Raw genomic sequence first — 9,041 nt, 5'->3', positions numbered from 1 at the left:
GCTTGTACTACTCATCTCTATGCAGATGACACAGTTTTGTATTCCTGTGCCACCTCAGTGCAGCAGGCCATTCGTGAACTTCAGCATGACTTTGATCCAATAAATAAAACAGAATGCACCTTTCTTCTTACAGACAGAGAGGTTCATCCCACATCTTTGTACAGACTACAATGATGAGTCCTAAAATTGTCCCCTGTGATAAAACATATTGCTGAATGGTAGACTGCACCCAAGATTCATTATTTTTTTTATATATCAAAATAAATCATGCCTTAGTATTAAAAATAAGAGAAAGATTGTTCAAACAATGCCTCTCCCTGTATTGGATGTTGGTGATATTGTTTACATGCACACGGCACAACCTCTGTTTTAAAACCCTTGGCTGCAGTCTACCATTCAGCATTAGGTTTTATCACAGGGGACAATTTTAGGACTCATCATTGAAGTCTGTATAACATGTGGGATGGACCTCTCTGTCTGTAAGAAGAAAGTCTGTATAACATGTGGGATGAACCTCTCTGTCTGTAAGAAGAAAGCTGCATTCTCTTTTATTTATTTACAAAGCAATCTGACAGAAACTCCCTCTATATGTAACATCATTAATAAAGTTAAGAATCATAAGTTATCAAACCTGTTCACAGGAATGGATAACACTAGAGATCCCTCCAGTCTCCACAGATTTGGGAAAATCTAACAATCTGCAGAGTTCACTGCAGTTAGATGTGCTGGTGCCACTGAGGCAGTTATAATTATTGATTGAGGACCTCTATGTGTTGAATGTGATTGCTTTTCTTAAATGTTATATATATATTTTTTTCTGGTTTTTTTGTGCTGAATTCTATTGTTTTATACACGTGCATGTTGTTTTAATATTATGTTTTTATTTGTAATGTGTACATGGCTCTCTTGTAAAATATATTTGAATCTCAAAGGGACTCCCTGTTTAAATAAAATAAATAAATAAATAAAGATAAATGGATGTTTGTAGAGATGAGAATGTCTAGCGATTTAAAATGGATAGAGGGATGATCTTATACAGTTGGCCTAAATCATCACTCAAGGGCGCTCACACAGGCCTATGTCTGCATACAGTGAACAACTGTAATTGCCCAGATTTCCTGCAGTCTCTCTGATCACCTCTGGACTAGTGTGATATATTATACAGCTGCTTCACACTGTCTATGTGTCGGAAGTCACCCAGCTGCTCATGGCAACGTCAGAAATCTGTAGGCCTCAAAACTGAAGGAATGGAAAATATTAGCGTAGTGTAATTCCATCTAATTAGATGGTGCCAATCTTTCCCATTGATTAGGGATTGAGGCCCTTTATCCTAATATACACATGACAGGCTTACTACATGGTGACCCAACATGGTATGGGGAATATGGACACGAGTCAACTTAAGACCACTTACTCTGTGTACATTGTAAAACATCTGACTAACCTTTTGGGGTAAAACTATCTCTTTAAGGATATATGCAGCAACCTGTCAGTCATCACAATGCTGAATATTGGCTTGTTAGCAAGGTGCAATTCCCAACACAATCAAAGGTGACTACAACAGACAAAGGGACTGAGTATAGCTGATGAATTCCATCTTCAAGAGAATGACCTTTGACTTCTGCCATACAGGTAGTCAGTAAAATGTCCTTCAGTATTCACATAAGCCTCTCAGTGTGCTCCAGCTGAACTCCTCATCAGCTAATTAATGAATGTCATTTATCCTCAGAAAAGACAATTGTAGGCTTGCCAACAGCCACATACATAGATATACAGTACATTACAGAGACTCACCGGTACACAGAACATAGAAAGGAAACAGGAAGAACACCGGTAAGAATGCTGTAATGGGACAACACCAGTTTGCGGGGCCACAGATGGCCATCTAGTGATTACAGAATGGACTCACACCTTCTGATGAGCATCAGATTAAAAGAGGGGAAAGGTCCTATAGAAACATTTCTGTGTACTCTGTCAAACATTCTTTTAAAAAAAACAGAATGTAATGCAGCACAGATAATGATACAGATTATTTTAAATAAAAATAAGACTGTTAGTGGAACTGTCTGTGACTGTTTACCTCATAAGAAAGATATTTGGTTCTAATGTACTGTCTATGAGATGTTAATATTGTATTTCAGTAAAATGTGTACATTTTCTTGTCTGGTGTGTCATTATACTGCGTTAACAGGCAAGTGATACTGTGATGTCAAGATTCTTACAGTACCCAAAAGCTATAGAAAGGGGGAGCCATCCACCATAAACAAAACACATACAGTACTCCTGGGAATTAATGAATAACTAGGCCACCTCAGATATCCAAAGAACTAGGCAACCACTGAGAACAAAAAGAGAATAAATAAAGAGAGTAAAAAAGAGAAATGTAGATCATGCCATAATCAAATCAAATCAAATTCATTTATATAGCCCTTTGTACATCAGCTGATATCTCAAAGTGCTGTACAGAAACCCAGCCTAAAACCCCAAACAGCAAGCAATGCAGGTGTAGAAGCACGGTGGCTAGGAAAAACTCCCTAGAAAGGCCAAAACCTAGGAAGAAACCTAGAGAGGAACCAGGCTATGTGGGGTGGCCAGTCCTCTTCTGGCTGTGCCGGGTGGAGATTATAACAGAACATGGCCAAGATGTTCAAATGTTCATAAATGACCAGCATGGTCGTATAATAATAATAAGGCAGAACAGTTGAAACTGGAGCAGCAGCACGGCCAGGTGGACTGGGGACAGCAAGGAGTCATCATGTCAGGTAGTCCTGGGGCATGGTCCTAGGGCTCAGGTCCTCTGAGAGAGAGAGAGAGAGAGAGAGAGAGAGAGAGAGAGAGAGAGAGAGAGAGAGAGAGAGAGAGAGAGAGAGAGAGAGAAAGAGAGAATTAGAGAACGCACACTTAGATTCACACAGGACACCGAATAGGACAGGAGAGGTACTCCAGATATAACAAACTGACCCTAGCCCCCGACACATAAACTACTGCAGCATAAATACTGGAGGCTGAGACAGGAGGGGTCAGGAGACACTGTGGCCCCATCCGAGGACACCCCCAGACAGGGCCAAACAGGAAGGATATAACCCCACCCACTTTGCCAAAGCACAGCCCCCACACCACTAGAGGGATATCTTCAACCACCAACTTACCATCCTGAGACAAGGATGAGTATAGCCCACAAAGAACTCCGCCATGGCACAACCCAAGGGGGCGCCATCCCAGACAGGATGACCACATCAGTGAATCAACCCACTCAGGTGACGCACCCCTTCCAGGGACGGCAAGAGAGAGCCCCAGTAAGCCAGTGACTCAGCCCCTGTAATAGGGTTAGAGGCAGAGAATCCCAGTGGGAAGAGGGGAACCGGCCAGGCAGAGACAGCAAGGGCGGTTCGTTGCTCCAGAGCCTTTCCGTTCACCTTCCCACTCCTGGGCCAGACTACACTCAATCATATGACCCACTGAAGAGATAAGTGTTCAGTAAGGACTTAAAGGTTGAGACCGAGTTTGCGTCTCTGACATGGGTAGGCAGACCGTTCCATAAAAATGGAGCTCTATAGGAGAAAGCCCTGCCTCCAGCTGTTTGCTTAGAAATTCTAGGGACAATTAGGAGGCCTGCGTCTTGTGACCGTAGCGTACGTGTAGGTATGTACGGCAGGACCAAATCAGAGAGATAGGTAGGAGCAAGCCCATGTAATGCTTTGTAGGTTAGCAGTAAAACCTTGAAATCAGCCCTTGCTTTGACAGGAAGCCAGTGTAGAGAGGCTAGCACTGGAGTAATATGATCACATTTTTTGGTTCTAGTCAGAATTCGAGCAGCCGTATTTAGTACTAACTGAAGTTTATTTAGTGCTTTATCCGGGTAGCCGGAAAGTAGAGCGTTGCAGTAGTCTAACCTAGAAGTGACAAAAGCATGGATTAATTTTTCTGCATCATTTTTGGACAGAAAGTTTCTGATTTTTGCAATGTTACGTAGATGGAAAAAAGCTGTCCTTGAAATGGTCTTGATATGTTCTTCAAAAGAGAGATCAGGGTCCAGAGTAACGCAGAGGTCCTTCACAGTTTTATTTGAGACGACTGTACAACCATTAAGATTAATTGTCAGATTCAACAAAAGATCTCTTTGTTTCTTGGGACCTAGAACAAGCATCTCTGTTTTGTCCGAGTTTAAAAGTAGAAAGTTTGCAGCCATCCACTTCCTTATGTCTGAAACACATGCTTCTAGCAAGGGCAATTTTGGGGCTTCACCATGTTTCATTGAAATGTACAGCTGTGTGTCATCCGCATAGCAGTGAAAGTTAACATTGTGTTTTCGAATAACATCCCCAAGAGGTAAAATATATAGTGAAAACAATAGTGGTCCCAAAACGGAACCTTGAGGAACACCGAAATTTACAGTTGATTTGTCAGAGGACAAACCATTCACAGAGACAAACTGATATCTTTCCGACAGATAAGATCTAAACCAGGCCAGAACTTGTCCGTGTAGACCAATTTGGGTTTCCAATCTCTCCAAAAGAATGTGGTGATCGATGGTATCAAAAGCAACACTAAGGTCTAGGAGCACGAGGACAGAATCAGAGCCTCGGTCCGATGCCATTAAAATGTCATTTACCACCTTCACAAGTGACGTCTCAGTGCTATGATGGGGTCTAAAACCAGACTGAAGCATTTCGTATACATTGTTTGTCTTCAGGAAGGCAGTAAGTTGCTGCGCAACAGCCTTTTCTAAAGTTTTTGAGAGGAATGGAAGATTCGATATAGGCCTATAGTTTTTTATATTTTCTGGGTCAAGGTTTGGCTTTTTCAAGAGAGGCTTTATTACTGCCACTTTTAGTGAGTTTGGTACACATCCGGTGGATAGAGAGCCGTTTATTATGTTCAACATAGGAGGGCCAAGCACAGGAAGCAGCTCTTTCAGTAGTTTAGTTGGAATAGGGTCCAGTATGCAGCTTGAAGGTTTAGAGGCCATGATTATTTTCATCATTGTGTCAAGAGATATAGTACTAAAACACTTGAGCGTCTCTCTTGATCCTAGGTCCTGCCATACATTTGGCAAAGCATGTCAAATCAAATCAAATGTTATGTCACATGCACCGAATACAACAGTGAAATGCTTACTTACAAGCCCTTAACCAACAATGCAGTTTAAAAAAATACGTAAATAAGATATAAAAGTAAAAAATAATTAAAGAGCAGCAGTAAAATAACAATAGTGAGGCTATATACAGGGGGTACCAGTACAGAGTCAATGTGGAGGGGCACCGGTTAGTCGAGGTAATTGAAACTAGACTTGGCGCTCCGGTACTGCTTGCCATGCGGGAGCAGAGAGAACAGTCTATGACTGGGGTGGCTGGAGTATTATTAGGGCCTTCCTGGTACAGAGGTCCTGGATGGAGGGAAACTTGGCCCCAGTGATGTACTGGGCCGTACGCACTACCCTCTGTAGTGCCTTGTACGGTTGGAGGCCGTGCAGTTGCCATACCATACAGTGATGCAACCAGTCAGTCAGGATGCTCTCGATGGTGCAGCTGTAGAACCTTTTTGAGGATCTGAGGACCCATGAGTACCCAGTACCCTGAGGGGGAATAGGTTTTGTTTTACCCGCTTCACGACTGTCTTGGTGTGCTTGGACCGTGTTAGTTTGTTGGTGATGTGGACACCAAGGAACTTGAACTCTCAACCTGCTCCTTTACAGCCTCATCGTTGAGAATGGGGGCGTGCTCGATCCTCCTTTTCCTGTAGTCCACAATCATCTCCTTTGTCTTGATCACATTGAGGGAGAGGTTGTTGTCCTGGCACCACACGGCCAGTAGATAAGGATCTACACTGAGTGTACAAAACATTAGGAACACCTTCCTAATATTGAGTTCCACCCCCTTTGGCCTTCAGAACAGCCTCAAGTTGTCAGGGCATGGACTCTACAAGGTGTCAAAAGCAATCCACAGGGATGCTGGTCCATGTTGACTCAAATGATTCCCACAGTTATGTCCAGGTAGTTGGATGTTTTTCGGGTGGTGGAACATTCTTGATACACACAGGAAACTGTTGAGCATGAAGAAAAACCAGCAGTGCTGCAGTTTTTGACACAATCAAGCCGCACCGCGCCTGGCACCTACTGCCATTACCCCGTTCAATGGTACTTAAATGTTTTGTCTTTCTTGCCCCATTCACCCTCTGAATGGCACACATACACAGTCCATGTCTCAATTGTCTCAAGTCTCAAGGCATAAAAATAATTATTTAACCTGGCTCCTCCCTTTCATCTACACTGATTGAAGTGGATTTAACAGGTGACATCAATAAGGGATCATAGCTTTCACCTGGATTCACTTGGTCAGTCTATGTCATGAAAAAGAATAGGTGTTCCTAATGTTTTGTACACTCAGTGTACAATCCCAGTCCCTCTGTGTAGCCTCTGGACCACATATACAGTACATCCCATAGGATCTCACTGTCGTTGCCTGCACTGCAGTTGATGAAAGGCAATTCATGCAATAAGAATTGGTTCAAAAAGGTAGTGAAATGGCTGATCAAAGCAGCTATACTGACTTGCCTAATCTTGTATGTAAGTATACGGGTTGCAATTACAATACTATTATTTCGATTTGCGATGGACAGGCCTACAGTAAAAGTCAAAAGTTTGGACACACAGGGCCTCCCGGGTGGCGCAGTGGTTAAGGGCGCTGTACTGCAGCGCCAGCTGTGCAATCAGAGACTCTGGGTTCGAGCCCAGGCTCTGTTGTAACCGGCCGCGACCGGGAGGTCCGTGGGGCGACGCACAATTGGCCTAGGGAGGGTTTGGCAGGTAGGGATGTCCTTATCTCATCGCGCACCAGCGACTCCTGTGGCGGACACACCTACTCATTCAAGGGTTTTTCATTATTTGTACTATTTTCTACATTGTAGAATAATAGTGAAGATATCAAAACAATGAAATAACACATATGGAATCATGTAGTAACCAGAAAAGTGTTAAACAAATTAAAATATATTTAATATTTTTGATTCTTCAAAGTAGCCACCCTTTGCCTTGATGACAGCTTTGCACACTCTTGGAATTCTCTCAACCGGCTTCACCTAGAATGCTTTTTGAACAGTCTTGAAGGAGTTCCCACATATGCTGAGCACTTGTTGGCTGCTTTTCCTTCACTCTGCGGTCCAACTCATCCCAAACAATCTCAATTGGGTTGAGGTCGGGTGATTGTGAAGGCCAGGTCATCTGATGCAGCACTCCATCACTCTCCTTCTTGGTCAAATAGCTCTTATACAGCCTGGAGGTGTGTTGGGTCATTGTCCTGTTGAAAAACAAATAATAGTCCCACAAACCGGATGAGATGGCGTATCGCTGCAGAATTCTGTGGTAGCCATGCTGGTTAAGTGTGCCTTGAATTCTAAATACATTACAGACAGTGTCACCAGCAAAGCACCCCCACACCATCACAGCTCCTCCTCCTCCATGCTTCACGGTGGGAACCACACATGCAAAGATCATCTGTTCACCTACTTTGCGTCTCACTAAGACACAGCAGTTGGAACCAAAAATCTCATATTTGGACTCATCAGACCAAAGCACAGACTTCCACCATTGCTTGTGTTTCTTGGCCCAAGCAATTATCTTCTTCTTACTGGTGTCCTTTAGTAGTGGTTTCTTTGCAGCAATTCAACCATGAAGGCTTGATTCACGCAGTCTCCTCTGAACAGTTGATGCTGAGATGTCTCTGTTACTTGAACTTTTAGGCATTTATTTGGGCTGCAATTTCTGAGGCTGGTAACTCTAATGAATATCCTCTGCAGCAGAGGTAACTCTGGGTCTTCCTTTCCTGTGGCGGTCCTCATGAGAGCCAGTTTCATCATAGCGCTTGATTGTTTTTGCGACTGCACTTGAAGAAACTTTCAAAGTTCTTGAAATTTTCCAGATTGACTGACCTTCATGTCTTAAATTAATGATGGACTGTAATTTCTCTTTGCTTATTTGAGCTGTTCTTGCTTGTTCTTTGTTTAACACTTTTTTGGTTACTACATGATTCCATATGTGTTATTCCCTTGTTTTGATGTTTTCACTATTATTCTATAATGTAGAAAATGGTAAAAATAAAGAGAAACCCTTGAATGAGAAGGTGTGTCTAAACTTTTGACTGGTACTTTACCAGCGCAAAGTTTGCACATGTTATTTTCAGGTGGAAATAAACATCTAACCAAACCCCAAACCTTTTATTGAAGTCAAGTTTATATATAATGATTAATTTATACTTTTTTATTTTTATTTTTTATTTATACTTATCTTGAAGGGGGGAAAGTTCTGAAAAAAGCCTGGGCAAAGTAATTGAATTTGGTCTATTGGTTGTTACATGGTAATTAAATGCTAAGATCAAATGCTAATACCTGTAAAAATGTATGAGAAAATGCACAGAACCAGTGTTTTCAGAATTCAATCAACCAATGGACTTTTTCTCTCAAATATAACACACTGGGTAGTCGACTAGTCTACAAATCACACCTACTTCCAGACAGCGTAGGGTTGGGCAGTCAACCAAGGTCCTTGGAAAGCACAACAAAGCACTTGTTCACAGACACAGAACCGTCTCTGCGCGTGGGACGGGACGAAAGAGAGAGCCACCACAACTAAAGCAGGTCACTAATAAACAGGTTCATTTCGTTGCTGAGTTTATTTCAACCTTTCTGGTCTACATCTTGACGGATAAAAAGTAAACTCGCAAAACGACGGCGTTTTCGGTACAGCGTTAAGCGCCAACAACCGTCAGTTTTTTTTATTTTACTTTCAGGTAAGTGAAATGGGCGTTAAATCGAATTTAAACCGTTAGAAAGCGAAATAATAACCTATTTAAATGGGTAGGCTTCATTTTAACATTTAGTTTGAGGACTTTTCCCACACACTCTACCGCGGTTCAAAAAAGTCAACAGTCTACAAGACATGTTGCTCGATTGGCTACATATTGAACACCATGTCTTCTAGACCAAGGTTTCCCAAACTGGGTCCTGGGGCCCCCACGTTTTGGTTTTTGCCCTAGCACTGCTACACA

General features: G+C 42.3%; 1 protein-coding gene across 1 annotated transcript in view; it reads left to right on the top strand.

Moving 5' to 3' along the window:
* The first annotated feature begins 8,517 nt into the window (after nucleotides 1-8,517).
* Nucleotides 8,518-9,041, top strand: part of si:ch73-61d6.3 (occludin) — a 39,012-nt gene continuing 38,488 nt past the window's right edge. The window contains exon 1 of the mRNA XM_024422364.2: nucleotides 8,518-8,783. The gene's annotated coding sequence lies outside the window, so the exon portion shown is untranslated. The remainder of the gene's footprint in view (nucleotides 8,784-9,041) is intronic.

This window comes from Oncorhynchus tshawytscha, linkage group LG05, assembly GCF_018296145.1.
Source record: "Oncorhynchus tshawytscha isolate Ot180627B linkage group LG05, Otsh_v2.0, whole genome shotgun sequence".
Lineage (NCBI taxonomy): Eukaryota > Metazoa > Chordata > Actinopteri > Salmoniformes > Salmonidae > Oncorhynchus > Oncorhynchus tshawytscha.
This window is presented reverse-complemented; position numbering and strand designations above follow the sequence as displayed.